Genomic DNA, 18,065 nt, shown 5'->3' with positions numbered 1-18,065 from the left:
AAAATCGCTCGATTTGCATCAAATAAACCCTATTACTCAAACCATTGCCTATCCCTGAGAAATCTTCTATGGCCTGAATTGCAACAACAACTCCTGTCTCAACTACACCTAGCTCAAAGTATCCTTAACCGACCCAGTTCTTGCCCTGCTCTGGCTACACTTATCTCCCTCTACACTCCTAATTGGACACTCCATACTTCTGATCAACACTTCCTTGAGATAAGTAAACTTACTTAAAATACTGGCAAACTTCTCTATAATCACCCAGTAGCCAAAGCATGGAATAAACTGTCACTACATGTTAGACTGATTCCAGACATCTATTATTTAAAAAAGCACTAAAAGACACCACATTAAACTCCTGGACCTGCTTGTGTACTGACCCAACCTAATCACCCTGGGATATTCCACTATGAATTTATTTTTCTGTGGCATAATAATTTGTCCTATGTCAAGGTCTAGATGCAAAGTGGTTTACCACAGTTTCGTGGTCAATACAATGTCATTGGTCCAAGAATGTGGGATGCTGTCACAATCTCCATACTTTTGGGACTTATTGTTCCATCATGCTGTAACATAACCTGTCTTAGACATTCTACAATAAATTCTTCACTTTGCAGGTAACTTCAGTTTCTATTTGTTTAATTTTTGCTTTGCTAATCATTTTTGTTCTACATTCCCCTTTGCAATCTTATTTTTTATATTGTGAAATTTTCCATATCATGGTGCTTATGCCTGTATTTCTCTTCAAATATCTTTGGATCTGTTTTTTTTCCTACTGATTAGTTTGGCTTTCTGCTTTGCATAAATATTGCACCATGTCAGATTTCCATGTCCATATTTGTTTTGTGTACATTTCAAAAGTCTCCAGGTTTTATTCATTGCATTTTTGCACTTCTTCAGCTGCTTCTTCTTCCAAATGGCCCAAGATTTCTTGGTCTGTATAATGTTTTTCATGCATCTCTTGTACTAATAAACATACATTTGCAAATAAAGCTTTCAACAGTTTTTTTTTCTTATGCACTTATTTTTCTTTCCTCTAATTTCTGTCTTAATCTTTTCTGAGTATCTTCTATCTAGAAATTCTGGTCTTCTTGTATAAGAGTAACAATTCATAATTTCTTTTTTATCCTCAATAATCCACTCTATTAACTTTATGGCTTTTTTCAGCCTGTCAGTTTATGTGTGTTTTGTGTTCTACTACTTATTTCTATAACATGCATACATTACTAGCCTCCTTGCATATTATTTGCCTACTAAGAAGCTCTTTTAAAAAAATAAATTCTTCAGCACATTCTTCTTATGAAATGATGCTAAATGTCACCCCAGATACAACCGATACAAACCACATTGCTTTTCTTTGTTATATACCATACCTCCTTTAACTGACTTTAATCTGCAATTCTATATACATTTAAATACTGTCTGTATCAGTTCCTTTTCTATCCCTTCTAAAAGCACATACACACTTCTAAAATAATTAATTAATCTAGTTAATGTTCCATTTATAATGTTTTTTTTTTCTACAAATGGTATCTACAAAATTTTACATCCTAATAGTATTCTTTATCTTCAAGGTATTTTCTTTCCATACCTTTTTTGTACTTTCTTGCTTACCATATACCATTCCCATTACAGAAATCATTGTTCCATTTAATTCAATTTCTTCCACTTTATCTTTGCCTCCTAATCCTATTCAATATAATGATCTTTCTTATCTACATTTTATCCCTTCCTGTTAACAACAACTCATTAGCATAATCAATGCAACTTGAAAATACATTCCTTCATTCAAATCCTACCTTTCTTTTAGCACATTCTTTTTACTTTAGTTCAATAATGTTATTCATCATTAAACTACATTTCAAACAGTTCATCCTACATCCCATTTCTATCTTTTCTCCTAAACAATTGCTTGTCAAAATCTAAATGTCAGAATATTCATACACCATAGGCAGTACATTTAATATTTTTCCAACCATATAAGCCCTTAATACACCCATACATGTTTATAACAAACATTATCATAAGCCATTGCTGTGCTACAAGTAGCTGCCCTGCCCTTTTTACCCTCTCCTATAATCTTGTCCACTTGGTCTTTTACAATCAGTGTCATGTTTCACTTTTCCACATTTTATTTCACAAATACTCTAATTTTTCACATATTTTATATATTTGACACCCTTTCTTATACTTTCATCATTGTTTTATAAGCTGTGCTAAACAGGAATATAGGGTGCCAATGTGTTATACCTTCTTTTGCTCATTTCTTTCACACAAAGTCACAATGATGCACATTTTTTTTATCATTTTCACTTACCATTCATACATACAAAATTGTAATGTTCTTTTCTTATAACTCTTATTTATAAAAAATATAACTTAGCCCATATTCTCTATGTACAGACTTTTCATCTACCAAATAAACAACTTTATTTATTTTTTCCATTACAATACTGTCTTCCTGCCTTTGTTTGGCTTCTATACTTCTATCTTGCAATCCTTTTTCTACTTGTATTTTTTCCTCTTTTTGCATCTTCTCAAGAAGATTTGCTTCCAAATCCATAACTTCATCTTGATTTAACATTTGTCCATTTTATTTACATATAATTTAATCCTTCTCTTACTACTACTTACTTTATTTCTCTTTTATTTTATTTTCAACTAAGGTTCTACTATGAAACACTGACTTAATAATACCTAATGAGCCAAAAGGATGAAAAAATGCTATAAACTCAGAAGGTGAAAACTTATATACACCAAGTCTATGGTCACACCAGCTCAAAAAAGGGAGATGAACAAGTGAATCGCTGTTGGTGCACAGAAGCTGCTCTAGAAATGATTTCCTATAGAAATTAACTTTCAGCATTATGTCTTTCATCTTTTTTATTTCTTTGTGCAAATGATGTTCAAGCAATTTCAAATTGAAAAACTGTAGCGGAGCCTAATACTTCTGCGTATAACTCTGTCCTTCATTTTCTCCATGTTGTTTTCATCTAACTATCTTTCTTTTCTAAAATATTTATTTTCATAAGACATTGTACTCTCTTATACTTCATCTTTCATTATTTGCAATGATTTATCTGTATGTAATCCTTTTTGGACTGCCTTGAAAGCAATCTAACACTTTGTACGTAACTTATAAATGTTTTTCATTAAACCATGTTGTTTTGCTAATCTTTGTAATAAATCCTTCAATTATGTCATTTAGTTCATTTTCATTGTTATCCTCTTTAACACTTTGTCATTTTTGATCTTTCCTTATTCTGTTTTAGTGTACTCCAAACAGCATAATGGCCTTAAAAAATACCATATGCTTACCACTTTCAACTTTCAAAATATCTAAATAAATTAAGCAATATATTTCTGTTTTTTATTATAATTCCCATACAAATATAATGTCTCTTCCTTCCTTATGCTAAAGGTCCCTATGCTACAATTTCCTAACATTTTGACATTTTTTTTCTTAATTGTCCCTACTTTTTATCAAACTGCAATTAACATCTCTTATTACTTATATCACCATATTCATATACATACTTTTGTATTTCTTCAAACATATCCACCCTCTATGCTATATTAGTAGAAGCATAAACAGGTGTTACTCACATAAGTCCATTCCTTATTCTGACATTTACCACTATAGCCCCACTTGCTCTTATTACCATCACATCAAGTATTTTAATAATATTATTTTTAATCAATAAACATATCACAGAACACTTATCAGGTCCAAATGTCTATATCACATCTTTAATGAATTCTCTTTTTCTCTGAAATAAAAGTAATGTCCAAAACACATATGCTCTCCCCAATTTGTTCTCACCACTTCAAAATAAAAAGTCTTTAGGATTCTATTTCATACTATTGACAATATGCACATTACACCACCTTTACACCTTCTGTTTTCAAACTTTACTTTTGTTTTCCTTTTTTAGTCTATATTTCATAATATTTCCTTCTCCTTCTTCTAGTTCCATCACAGACTCCACACTTCCATCTTCTGAATCTATAACTTTATATTTATTTTAATTTGAAAAACTCTCATTTTGTGTTTCAAATAATAATTTAGTAATAGTGATACCATCCCGATTATGTCATTCTTTTTCTGACATAACATGTTCCTTCTCCATTTAATCAAAATTTCTATCAATGCCATATCTGTACCACCCAATTCCTCCTCATTCGCACATTGTATAACCTTTTCTAGTTAGCACTTTTTTTTATCTTGCCTCTTTTCACTCAATTGTGTACATTTTTGTTTTTGATATTCATCCAGTAAATAAGAAATATCTTCACAGAACAAATTAGGTTTGGAAAGTTTGGGCTGATTTTTATATTTAAGCATTTGTTTGTTCAAATTAATACACCCTGTGTTTCATAAAAGATACAACACAGCATCTTTAATTTGTAAAATAACCCAAGTTTCATATCCCCAGATCCATATACTTTATTGTAATTTTTTTATTTTATGTCTGCTATCGCATTTTTCTTTCTATCATAGTTCAATGTTATTTATTTGTGTATTATAATTCCTGAACTGCACAAAGAGTTTTCCTTTTGGTTACATACTGAAATCATTGAAATTATGACAGTTCCCTGGTGAAGTGCTTTTGCAAACTCTTCTACAAAACATGCTGTTACTGAAATTATTCAACAGTCACTTCTAACAAATTAGCACTAGCAGTATGTGTATCAGAGTGAATTTGTGGCACAAAATATGTCCAAAGGCTTTATTAAATTGTTCGTGCCATATATGTGACTATTTTAATATTTGCCTCCATTCTTGTATATATTCTAGGTCACTTTTTCCTCATACGTTCTTTAGGATCTGCTGTTCATAAATTTGCCATAACAGCTGATTAGTTTTTTAATCGTCCTTCCTCCTCTGCATGGTCTTGTTAGAATGCTGCCTTGATTTGATTTCTGAAATTCTCATAGTTTCACAAGTACTCAGTGCTACAGTTACTGTTTCTGCAGCACCATCACCCACACAGATTATTTGATTTATTACCTCCTAGTGGTCATTGTTCTCCCAACCTTACGCTCCTCAACATCCATCATGTGCGATGATGCTAAGTCTTGTAAGCCACAGTTTGTAGTTCTGGTGTTATAAAAACCTCCCTTTGTACATTCAGTAAGTTTCTCTTTGACATTAAACTCACTATGTTGTCTCTATCCCAACAGTCTTCATGCTTTGAATAAACAATGCTTACAAAATCTTTGAAAGATAATTAATTTCAATATCTTTCATATCCATATATATTCATTCCATCTTTTTTGCTAAAGTCATAACTGAATTAAGTGATTTATTATTATGCTACCTTTGTAAGTAACACAGTTGCAAGCTGTCCATTTCATACTTGCCACAAATACCACATATTTTTATCAGTCTTTTCAATTTTCCTTTAAAATACTCCCTCATACTAAGCAGAAATGATCATATTCATCTGAACTGTATCCCTTCTCTTATTAAAAATGCCTTACATACAGTGAGGAGTTTCTTTGGTGCCCTACGCATATTTCCCATAGTCACTGTGAATATTACCACAAGTCTTCCCTAAAAATAGGTCTTACGACTATTAGGACTATCCTGGTCAACAAACTATAACTAGTCTTGGGATCCTATAAGTTTAACAAAAAATGTTAGCTACATAGACAAGCTTTGTTAAAGATCTACATACAGAATGGACATTTCTTTACTTTCAGTTCACCTGTCTTGCTAAAGTTGCCTATGCAGTTAATAGTGCACTTTGTTCTTTATGCGCAAATGAGACAGTAGAATCTCAACAAGTCTAAAATATGGCAACATGTATGGAGGTTTGAGACACTAAGGCAATATAGAGCAAAATAGTTTTAGGTTTAGTATATTTATCTAGTGTTTTTTAAGATCTTTTGTCTGTGAGTTTAAAAAAAAAAACATTTTGGAGTCAGATGATGGTTTGCCTGTGGAGGTGTCTAAGGAGGGATATAAATAGCATTCCTGCACAAAGGGAGATAAACAGTAGGGAAATAAGACAGTGGAGCGTTTTCCATTGTTTCAGCTACACACAGATATGTGGGAGGAAGTGGTTCTGTCTCCTAAGCCACCAATCCAGTCTTCACTGCAAAAAACTATCTGTACTTGATGATGCATGCAGGAAGATACTTTTTTTTTGCAGTACAGTTTTTGTGCCTCTTCCTTATTGAACAGCAATGAGGCATTTTCCCTTCTTTTTCTTTCTTTCTTTCTTTGGTTCTGTCTTTCTCTTGGTAGCTCTGTCATTGAGTGGAGATTAGCTAAAATTGCTTTTAACCTGCCTATATTTTACAACTAAGATGTAATTTGATATATGTGAATTTTCACTAGTCATAGATAACGTGGAGGGAAAATTTTAATCTTGTACTAAAATACATAATGACCAATTCAGCAAGAATTGACAACATGGACGTTGTGTGTTTTGGATAGCCTAGAGTCACTTTTTTAATGTGACTCTAGTAATGCTTTGAAATCTCTGTATTATAGCATACTTTTATTACTGCTTACAACTGAGGGATATTTGTTTTGGCATCTATGTCATTTTCATCTTGTTCTTTTTTGTTTGTTAAAACACTTTCTGCACTGATTCTTATGTACTTAGAAGTACAGATTACTGGGTTTTTTTTCAAAAATAGGGCTTGTGATTTCTTTTTAGATATGCATTGCCATTGAGAGTTGCTGAGCGTCTACTGCAAAGGGGCATCTTATGTTACAAAGTGGTATTATATTCATGGTGGGTAGACATTCACTGTGGTTTACTGACTTTTCCTTTTGTGCTAATGTTGAGGTATAAGCACGTTAAGACTGAGGTATGTTGCATTTTCTGCACTGGGTTCTTTTAGACTGAGTGGCATTGGTACCCCAGAGGTGTATATTCACCTTTGTGAAAAAGGAGTAGGCATGTCTTGTAGCATAAGCTGTGAGGTGATGCTTTTACTTTAATAAAATGCAGACTATATTTTCTTGTCATGTATTCTGTCAGAATACTCGTGAAGTAATTCTGTTCTCACACTGTAAGTCAATGCTTAGATGCTGAACATCTTAACTTAGTCATATTTGGTTATAGGGACAATTATTATTCTTCACTGGAGGGTGTAAAGTGGACTGAGATAGCAATGTTAGTAGTACTAGGTGGGGATAAGATTTGAGTCCAATTTGCAAAATGACCATGGCAGGTGTGCATAGCTGTAAAGGGGCACAGAAGAAGCTGAGTTATAATGGCGATCTCTGTATATTGCTCTGTTGAGATACATTTGACAGGGTAGATGCTGACAGATATTTTAAGTTTTTTTGAGGAGCTGCTAATCTTTGTAAGGGATCAGTACTTGTTTACTGGTCATACCTCTCAAATATATCTGATTTTAAGGGATGTCTCTGATTTTGGTTCAAGTATCTGTTCTCTTCTAACAGTTGGTGATTTTCAGAGAAAAGGTGGTGGGTTACACTTAATAAATACTGCTAATAATTAAAGTCATTGACTTGTTTTATTTCATAAAATGATCATTAATTCACATACATTTATTTTATTATCTTTGCAAGTTGATAGGACTAGCATTTAAAAAAAAAGTGTCTGTGATTGTTTTTGACTTTTTCTTGATTTGTCTCTGATTCTGGAGGCAAACATTTGAAAGCTGTTCTGATATTAATCAAATGCAAGTTGAACCTCTATTGTTGAATGTTCAGAAGACTTGTAGAGATACCTCTCAACTTCTTAGCTCAAGAATTCTGGGCAAGCAATAATAGTGGGAGAGACAAAGACTCAAAAAGCAGGGACATTTTAAATATTGCACTTAAAATTATCGAAACTTGATAGAGTTTTGCATTAGTGTGTATTTTCTGAAGCAGATGAAGTCTGCAGTTGAAATGGCTGTTATTATTTAGTGATTTTACTCAAAATTCTTGGTAATTACACAAATCTGGATTGTTGAGAGGTATTTAAATTTTATTGTGTACTGCTGACTTTGATGGATGTGGCATTTTCCCTGGTTGACATAATACAGATAATACCATCTCTTTTGCACAATAACAGCAAAATGCATGATTAAACTGCCTAGGCTTCTTGAGTGTGGTAAGGGTACACTTCTTTTTGTCCCCCACATCCATGTTTCTCTACAGTACATTGGGTCGCACTTTCCAGGGAGCATATGAATGTGGTCCAGGGTCTGAAAGTTTATCCAACAGTCATTTCAGACTATTCCCCTTTTGCCCCGTCTCTGAATGTTGTTGGTGGGATAAATCTCCCTGCAATCCCAAACTTATATATATAAAACCACAGGGAAAACTGTCTCTTCTTGATCATCAAAGCTGTTGTCTAAGCCTCCTTTAAACCAAGAACAAAGAAATGCAAACTGCAGCCAATCTCACCTGAGACTTGAAGGTAATCAAGCACATGTAACTTGTTTAGAAAAATGATACTTTATTGAAAAATAAAAGCATATCGATTAGATGAGCACTTTCACCCTTAGCGGTGCTTCATGAGATCTCCTGATTTTAAAGGGACAGCAAATTTGATGCTTAAGAAATATCTTCCCTGCAGTTTAATGTTTTTCCTTAAGGGTGGCACACATCTTACCCACTTAGGCTGGAAAACTATTGTATCTCATTACAAGGATCTGTTCTTTATTTAGATATAGATATATATATAAATATAGATATATAGATTTCTGTGGGTGGGTGGACGGCTGAATGTTAAATATCAAAACTCAGACTATCTGTACTCAAAATATTGAAAAAGAAAAGCCTATTTTTATGCAGGAGGTCAAGCCCCCACATACCATGCAACTTATATATACCAACTGTGGGATTTTACAACAGTGAAACAGGATAAATTCCAACTTGTCAATATTTTGAGTTTAGGTATTTTGTGCCAGCAAATTTTTACTTGTATCAAATAAATATTACAGACAATTTTATATATATATATATATATATATATATATATATATATATATATATATATACCATCTCCTCAGTTCCATAGACATGAAGAGGACTAAATCACATAAAAGGAAAGCAATAATTACCAGCACACACAATTAACAGCTCCAGCAGTGAGGAAGACAGTGCTAAAGGTAGTTCAGGGATGTTACCCAGCAAGGTGTAGGGAAGCCCCTTACAGAGTTGAGAAAAATGTGAAAACTAAAGATCTTAAATGCTAAACATAGTTTTAATAATAAATTATAAAAACGGAGGTCATCTATAACTCCATAAAGGTCAAATGCTGGAAATGAATTTGAGACAACTGAAAGAGGAATGTACTATTTCTGAGGTATGGAGTAGTAGGTTGTGGCAAAAAGTTGAGTAAGTCTTTAAAAAGTATTGGGTGTTCTGTGTGTGTGTGTGGGGGGATAAAGATTATTGACCCCAGTAAATGTCAGGCTTGTTGAATAAGTTGCCAAGGAGGAAGTCTGGAGCTTGATTTGCATGGGGTGAGCAAATGTGATGAATGGCATTTTGCTGACACAGAATGCATGATCATTGCAGCATTTTTTGACAGTTTCAGTCATCTCTAAGGAAATCAGTGGTCCTTTACTCCCAGGTTCATACAGACATATATCAGTCTTTAATCAAGATTCTAACATGTGAATGACTATATCGGTGTCCTGGGATTCAGCAGAGAAGACAGATGCTGGGAAAGATTGAAGGCAAAAGAAGAAGGGGATGGCAGAGACTAAGCTAGGTAGACATCATTACTGAATATATGAATAAGGATTTTAAGAACTTAAAGAAGCAATTGTTAACAGGCATACCTGGTGTGCTTGAGGTCATGAACTGATGGAATCAATTTAACAGCTAAATGATAACAACTGCTACCCAGGCTGAAAACTTTGTTGCCCACATTTTGTAAACCCAACATTGTGGGTTCATTAAAAGATAGTAACTATTAGATATGAAGACATTGATGGTACTGAAAGCAGTGCAGGGATGTAACAGACCTCTCTGTTGATAGCCAGTCTAGATATGTTCAACAGAGGAGATTGACTATACTTAATTAATGGCTTTTGGGCTTTCCTGCTAATGTCATAAAATTAATATTGTACACTTATAACGGCTCAAAAGGGCAGCGGAAGGTTAATGCTTGTCTTTTTCAGATACACCACTTGGGAAGGGTAACATGTTATGAATGTCTGTTCACTCTCCACTGCTGTTTTCCTAAACTGGATCCCCAGACTGTCGCTATGCACATTTCACTTTGTCAAGGGAATGAGTTGGTGGGCCATGAGTTTAAGTTGCATCTTTGTGCCAATGATCTCTAAGGTGACCAGAGGAGTTATCTGCAGTATTAGTTACTGAGATGGACAGATGTGGTAAATTCTAAGGATATATCCATCCATCCATCCATCCATCCATCCATCCATCCATCCATCCATCCATCCATCCATCCATCCATCCATCAAGGATATAAAATTAATTAAAATGAATTTTGCAAAATTGGAGGTGATTGCAATAAATTTGATCACCTACCCTGTTTACAGCTGAGAATTCCAACCATTTGGCAATGTGGCACTGTCAAGAGCCCATATGTGCAGTAGACCTCAGCAGAGTAGGGAAATATTACAGCTTCCTAAATTAAAAGGTTAGTAAAATGGAAGCAAGTAAGAGCCAAGTGGATTTTTTTTACTTGGCTCAGAAGGTAATATTTCAGATTATACCCTTGGCTTAGTCTCTATATCCAGACTAGCAATTTTTTTGCAGCTGTTAATAACTCATTAAACCCTTTCATCTAGGAAAGAGACAAGCCTAGGGTTTTTTTTGGATACACTTGTACTCACTAACTGTGTGGAGGGCTAGGGTTGCCATGTAATTGAAGTATATTTCTATTTGGAACACCTAAGGAGTGATGGCTAGATGGAATGAAGTAGGGCAGTACTTCAGGTAGTGGACTTCTGAGGCAATGTTGTATACAGTTTGGTGGGAGATCATTAAAAGGAATTCCAAATTAATGAAATCTGTCACAATGGTTCTGTGCTGGTACATATGGATGCTGAGATGGGAGCATGGATAGAAGTGCTGCAGGGTAATAGAACCTCTCAGTGCCACCCACTTGGTAGGTAACTGAGCAGCTGTATCAAATTTTAGCACTGGCAACAATTCCATAAGGCTGTTGTCTATACTGCAGGGCTCCAGTGTCAATGTTTTATTTTTACTAAGCAGAATATTTTGTGTAGTGAGTATTAACAAGATTAAAGGAAATTCCATATTGCCTATCCATGGCACAGCAGCAGTAGCATGCTATTGGAAAATATATTCTTGGCTTGTCAAGTACCCTTGCACTGTAACTGGATTTGGCATGTAATTTGAAGCATGTGGGTGCAGTCAGGCCAGCACTGAAAGCACAACATTGGCAGCACACAAATCAAGCCATGGGACTCAGTGCACTTTAGGTCAAGTAATCCAATCATTAAAATGTCCCTCTTTCCACAGCATACCCTGTTCTACCTCCTTCTTCTTCCCTGTTCACCTCCCACACCCCCTACAATCAATAACAAACATCGTCATAAAACACTTACACAACCAGTTGTCATATCACTATGTGTTATAGCTGCTTCCATAACTCCATCACCAACAAACCAGCACCACAACCCCCCAGTAATGAGACCAAACCTATTCCCCAGATCACCAGTCGGGATCACTCTTCTATTTGATTATTAAAACTCAGAAACATTTTTCTATCTGCTTAAAAACACAAAAGATCTCCTTCACACTATCCTCCATAACCATTATTTTCCTTAAGAGTAACATTGAGCTCATCCCAGGCACAACTTCCTGTCCACAACATCAGAACTACTCTTTTCTTTGCCTACGACTTAGGTATTCCCCTCAGAAACAAGCTAGACCACATAACCGGTTTTATATACCAGCAGAATCCAGACATTCTACCAGTCACAGAATCCTGGATAAAAAAATACTCCCTAACCTCCAACACTTTCTAACCTCCTACAAGTATGTCAGTGATGCCAAAACAGGCAGAAAATCAGGCGGAGGCTGTGTAAGTATCTACAGAAATAATCTAACCCCCAAAAGTCATTGCCCAAGGAAAAGCTACTTCAGACTCTGGTCCTAAGTGAATTCTCCTAAAATTTCCAACTCAGAAAGGTGAACTGCTACTGATTGATACAACCTATCTACCATACTCTGCTTACATAAATAAATTCAAATCACTAATAGCCTTAATAACTGTCCCAAAAATAATACCATAATCATTCCAGGTGACTTCAGTCTTAATTATCTTGACCCTCTTTCATCTAACATGGGTGCTTTCCTCACAGACTGAGGACCCAAAGTCCTCCATACACTCCACATACAACCTGATTATTACAAACGTACCAAAAACCATCTCCAAATTAAACATTCTGCCACCATCACTAAACGGCCACTGCCCAGTCACCTTTACAATTGTCAACCATCCTGTAAAACTACCACCAATATTAAATGCATTCAGACACCAGAGCTGCACAAAAATAGACAAACTGAGAACGTTTCTCACAGCACACAACTGGAACCATATACCCTCCTTACATGACCCTAATATAGCAACTGTAAGCCTAACTCACTTTCTAGTCCAGCTGCAAAACAAATTCTTCCCCCTTATTCAAACATCTTTTAACTCTAATGGATGAAGCCTGGCAAAAATGAAAACAGACTGCCACAACTAACAATTGCACCTCCTTTCTTGCAAAATCTAGTCAAAAAATCCATTAGAATGTACAAATTAAATTTCCAAAGAAAGAAACAAACTACTCCATTTCAATCCCCCAAACACTTTTGAAAAGAAGCTAACCATGTTACATGCAGAAAACCTCCTCATGATACCCTGTCTACAAACACTATTCAATGTAGAACACAAAAACTTTCACCAGAAGATTTCATTAAAGAATGAATTTAGCAATCTCCTATCAATAAACCCCATACTTTCCACAGGTCATGCAATGCCCAACTCACCTCCTTCTTTCATTTCAAATCCATACATCCTAAAGAAGTCTCTGTTCTAATTGAAAATGTTTCCATTGACAACTTCCACAGTCCAGATCTGACAGCATAAACCCTTGATTCATATATTACTGCAGACAGCATCTATGTCTTCCTCTAACCCACATATATAATCTATGTCTCACACAAAACATCATGCCACAGATTTGGAAAACTACTTTAATTAAACACCTCATAAAGCAAACCAGCCCAAAATATACCTCTCACTTCCATCCAATATCCATCTTCCCAATTTTGGGCAAATGTCTTTAAATGTTAGTCCACACCTGACTCTCCCTCTATATCCAGCAATTCCACCTGATCTCCTTCAAACAACATGGATTCTGGACTGAATGAAATACTATGACAGCTCTTAAGTCCCTACTCATGACATCCTTGTTAACTCTGATAGTGGCTACTAGCAGCCAGATACATGATCAGTATTTGTTTCTTGAGTTTTTTGGATAGTGGTCTCCTTATAGGTGGCCGGTTTATAGACCCTGACAAAAGCATTTGACCTCATTGACCACTGTCTTCTCCAAATAAACTAACTGAAATTTGTATCAGTCCAGATGTTTCTCCCTGGCTTAAAAACTTCCTCACTGACAGACATTTCAGACTTAAAATAGGATCCTCTCAATCAAAATCTGCATCTATTACCAAAGGTGCACCACAAGGATTCATTCTTGTCCCCTCCTCTTCTCCATATTCATTAACAAAAGTCCACGTGATCTCCATCATCTCCTACTTATCCTCTTTTCTGATGACATGCTCATCTTCCAATCAGGTCACTCTCAAACCAAAGTTCAATGCCTCTCCAGTCAGACTTACATGAGCCCCACTGATGGCTCTATAAACTACTTTTCAACCCCACCTAGACTAAAACTATTCTTTTTGGAACTCCACAGAAAATGTATGAAACACTCTTTAACTATCTTTGACTTACATAACCATTCCATAGAGACTCCACCTTCAGTATCTAGGACTATGGCTTAATTAGTCACTAAACTTCCATTTCCACATAGACAAAGTGAGAGTCAAAATAAACTCACTCATTGACTGGGTCCAAAAAAGATTCTCAGATTTTCTATCCCAACCAGCCAGAGCAGCAATTGGAAAAGGATGTCTCCTTTCTCAACTTGAATATGGGCACCCAATTTTTGTTCTGTCTCCAAGAAATAAATATTGCCAAACTCCAGACTATCTCTAACAGCATCTGCAGATTCATTACAAATGTTCATCTCTGTGATCATCACCGTATCACCCTTGAAAAGGCCAAATGACTACTCATAAAACAAAGCTCTACCCTACTTTTAGAATCCGAACTCTACAAACTAATCCATCTCTGTACATTGACTCCTCTTGCAGCTAGATGTTAAGAAAAAATACCTTATACAATCTGAGACACTAAACACAAGCCTCATTACCACTAAAACCAAACTCCACTGAACATGCTTTCTCCTCTCAGGCACCTGGTCTTTGGTAAGCTCTCCCATCAACATTAAGGAAATCAACTCTTATTCAAATTTCAGAATGCAATTTAAAAACAACTCTTCATGCAAACCATATGCTCCTGCATCAACAGAGGACATATTACCTAACCTGTCTCCTTTCCTACTCTCTTCTCCTCTCTCAGGATTCACTGAAGATTGACCCACTTCAGAAACAAATGTATATATTGCACACTATACTCTGCATGATTGTGCATTTCACCGTGCTCGCTCACTAGAATGTATATAAACTTTTTTTGTTCTATATGATTAGTCTGAAATAACCTGTTGTTGCTTAAATGTCGGTATTTTTCTTGCGAAATATTTTGTATTTCACTTGGGCTGAGGCTGAAATTGGTCAGTATTAAGCACACTACCCTGGTAATCAAATATAAATAAATAAATAGAACACCTTGGCATTTACCTGGATGATAGCTTCACATAACTAAATCTCTCCCCAAAGAAGAATAAATAGCCCATCTTCATGATGTGGGGTCTGGTGGTCATCAGGCAGTGAGCAGAAGAATACCTTGGAAAAAACTGTACTATAGTTTAGGGTGTGTGTGTGTGTGTGTGTGTGTGTGTGTGTGTGTGTGTGTGTGTGTGTGTGTATATATATATATATATATATATATATATATAAATATATATATATGTATGGGTTCATTTTATAATCTCGAAATGCTGAAATACTGACTTTCATAATATTGAGATCATAAAGCTGAAACACCACAATCCCGAATTCCCATAACCGCAAAATTCAAAATCCCGACACTTACATACACACATTCACGTACACATAACTGCCCCCCACACACAAGCAAAACTAACCTACATTAGAAACAAGCAGGGGGGGCTTTGCTCCCCTCTGCACCACCCATGTGGGGGGCTGTGCCCCCCAACTCCCCTACTTATATTTTCTAACTCTGAGACCGTACAGTCACACTCACAAAGGCAACTCACACCCACACATTTCACAGCTCCTTGTACACACACATCACAACCAAAACACACACTGATATACACTACAGCACATAACCTACACACTCATACAAACTTACCTGCACTTACATCCATTCATACACCGCAACACCAGAAGCTCCAAACTTCAGGATTTCGAATTTAGCGCTTCTGATGTTTCGTGATTCCAAGCATTCGGGATTAGAATCTCGGAAAACTGAAATTCAGTATTTCAGTTTTTCGAGATTCTAAAGGGAACCAATATATATATATATGTATATATATATCTATATACACACACACACACACACACACACACACACACACACACACACACACACACACACACACACACACACACACATACACGCGCACATGCACCAGCACACACACACACACACACACACACACACACACACACACACACACACACACACACACACACACGCTATCCTACTAAAGTGGGGTGGCTGAGTAATATCTCAGGTATTGTTTTTGTGTCCCATTTCTTGGTTCACTACTATAACTTTTCATCAGACTGTTTTCTATGTACAGCTTTAGTTACCTCCTTTTGACATATGATTTCTTCCCATATTAAAACGGCATGCCAGTAGAGTAATTATTTATCTTTAAAACTGTCTGTAAGTAAACATGCAGTTTGCATGCAGTTGCATTTCCATCCTTTGATGGAGTGTTATCTCCTCTAGGACCGATTTTATGCCTTACACCTATTGGTCACTGAGATGTACTCCCATACAATCCTTAAAAGGGTATGGTAGACATTAGAAAATGACTGAATGAATTAATAAACAATGGGCAGGATTCACAAAGCCTCCGTGTAAGAGACACAAGGCTTACACGGAGGCTGCAGTTAAACGGTGTGACGTCAGCATGTCATGCATATGCATGAGGGCATGCTGAATCACACCTAAGGCTAACACGGTCCGTGGAAGACAGTAGGGGGCGTGTCCGTAGGCCAAGCCCTGCAAGCGGACACGAAAGTGCCCAAAGTAAACATCCACGACAGAGTCCATGGAAATGTGAATAAACACAACACAACACATGCCCCCAGAGACTATGAACATAAAATATATAAATTAACATGTTATATTTTTTTTAAATTGTAAAGATGTTTGCCCGTGAGTGAGCTTGTTTGCGCGGACGTGCCCGTAGCTCAGCCACAGTTAGCAGTCAGTGGAAAAGCATATAAGAACTAAATATGCAAAGTAAGCCAAAAAGCAATCGCGTAGTGGTAGAGACGTCGGCTGAAGAGCAGGCAGTCATGGTTCGAGCCCCCACAACATCAATTTTTATTTTTAGTGAAATAAGCACGAAACAAGTCCCTGACATATATGTACACATATAAAAATTATATTTTATGTAAAATGTAATGAAATGGGCCATTTATTTTGAAGAAATGTGAGATAACAAAATAATAAAAAATGCCAGATGTGCCTATAGCTGAGCTACAGTTTAACAAGTTGAGTGCATCTGCCCGTAGGTGAGCAGTGGTTTAACAGGTGTAAAATGTGTGCCCGTAGGTGAGCAGTGGTTTAACATGCTGAAACTGTGTGCCCCTAGCTGAGCGTAATATGCGTGCTGACAGCCAAATGAAGAGTAAACCAGCATAACCCGTTTGCGTGGAGCTGCGCACAGCGCCAACAAGCTAACCGACGGGCAACGTTGAGCAAGCTGTAACAAAACTGCCTTTACACAGACACACACCCTAGCCTGTCTAAACAGTCATACCAGGTTCAAAAGGCAGGATCAGCCCATCACAAAGGCAAACTGGCTGGGAACAAGTGTCTGCAGGTACCCAATATTGCTCTATATGCATCCCATACTGAATCTTTCCATAGCTTTGCAGGCCAGGCTGGTTAAGCTTATGGGGCGGTAGTTCCCAGGGTCAGTAGAGGTGCCTCCTTAGTGGAGTGGGACCACTGTTGCTGTATGCCAGTGTTCAGGTACATATCCCGTGAAATGCGGCCAAGGTTAAATATCAGTCTAATATGCGGTTGTATGTCCTCTTGGAGTTCACGTAGCACACATCCAGGGATACCATCAGGTCACATTGATGCTGTGTGTTCTGCTTTGCTGAGGGCAGCCCTCACCTGGACTTGTGAGATGATAGGGAGGTTACATTCAGCTGTGATAAGTATTTCTAAGTGTGGGGGAGAAGGAGGGGGGATACGTGCACTGAACCTGTCTGCCAGAATGTTGCCAATATCTGTGTGTTCGGTGAATGTTAAGTAGGTGTATAGTAACTCAGAGCATATCTGAGGCATTTGGTCCATATGTGTAACATAACTGAAGAAGGCCTTGTGGTTATCTATAGTGTTCGTGGCCATTTCCCTCCCAGAGTAGGCCGTGGATGTTGTTATGAGAGAACGTAGCTTATTACCAGTGCTGACCACAGATGCCTTCCCTTTATGTGAATCTGCTCTGTCCTGCAGTAGCCTCCTGCTATCATTATACAATCTGCCTTTGGCTGGGGTCCACCAGACAGGATGCCTAACCTTTGTGCATAGGGTCTAGGTTAGAAATGTGTATGCATGTTCCATGTATTCTTTGGGATGTCCATGGGAAGCATTCGCAAAGAGGTCAGCAGTGTGGGTTGTGGGTTCCAC

This window comes from Protopterus annectens, chromosome 11.part0 (assembly GCF_019279795.1).
Source record: "Protopterus annectens isolate FY-2018-M chromosome 11.part0, PAN1.0, whole genome shotgun sequence".
Lineage (NCBI taxonomy): Eukaryota > Metazoa > Chordata > Ceratodontiformes > Protopteridae > Protopterus > Protopterus annectens.
Note: the sequence above shows the minus strand (reverse complement) of the source record.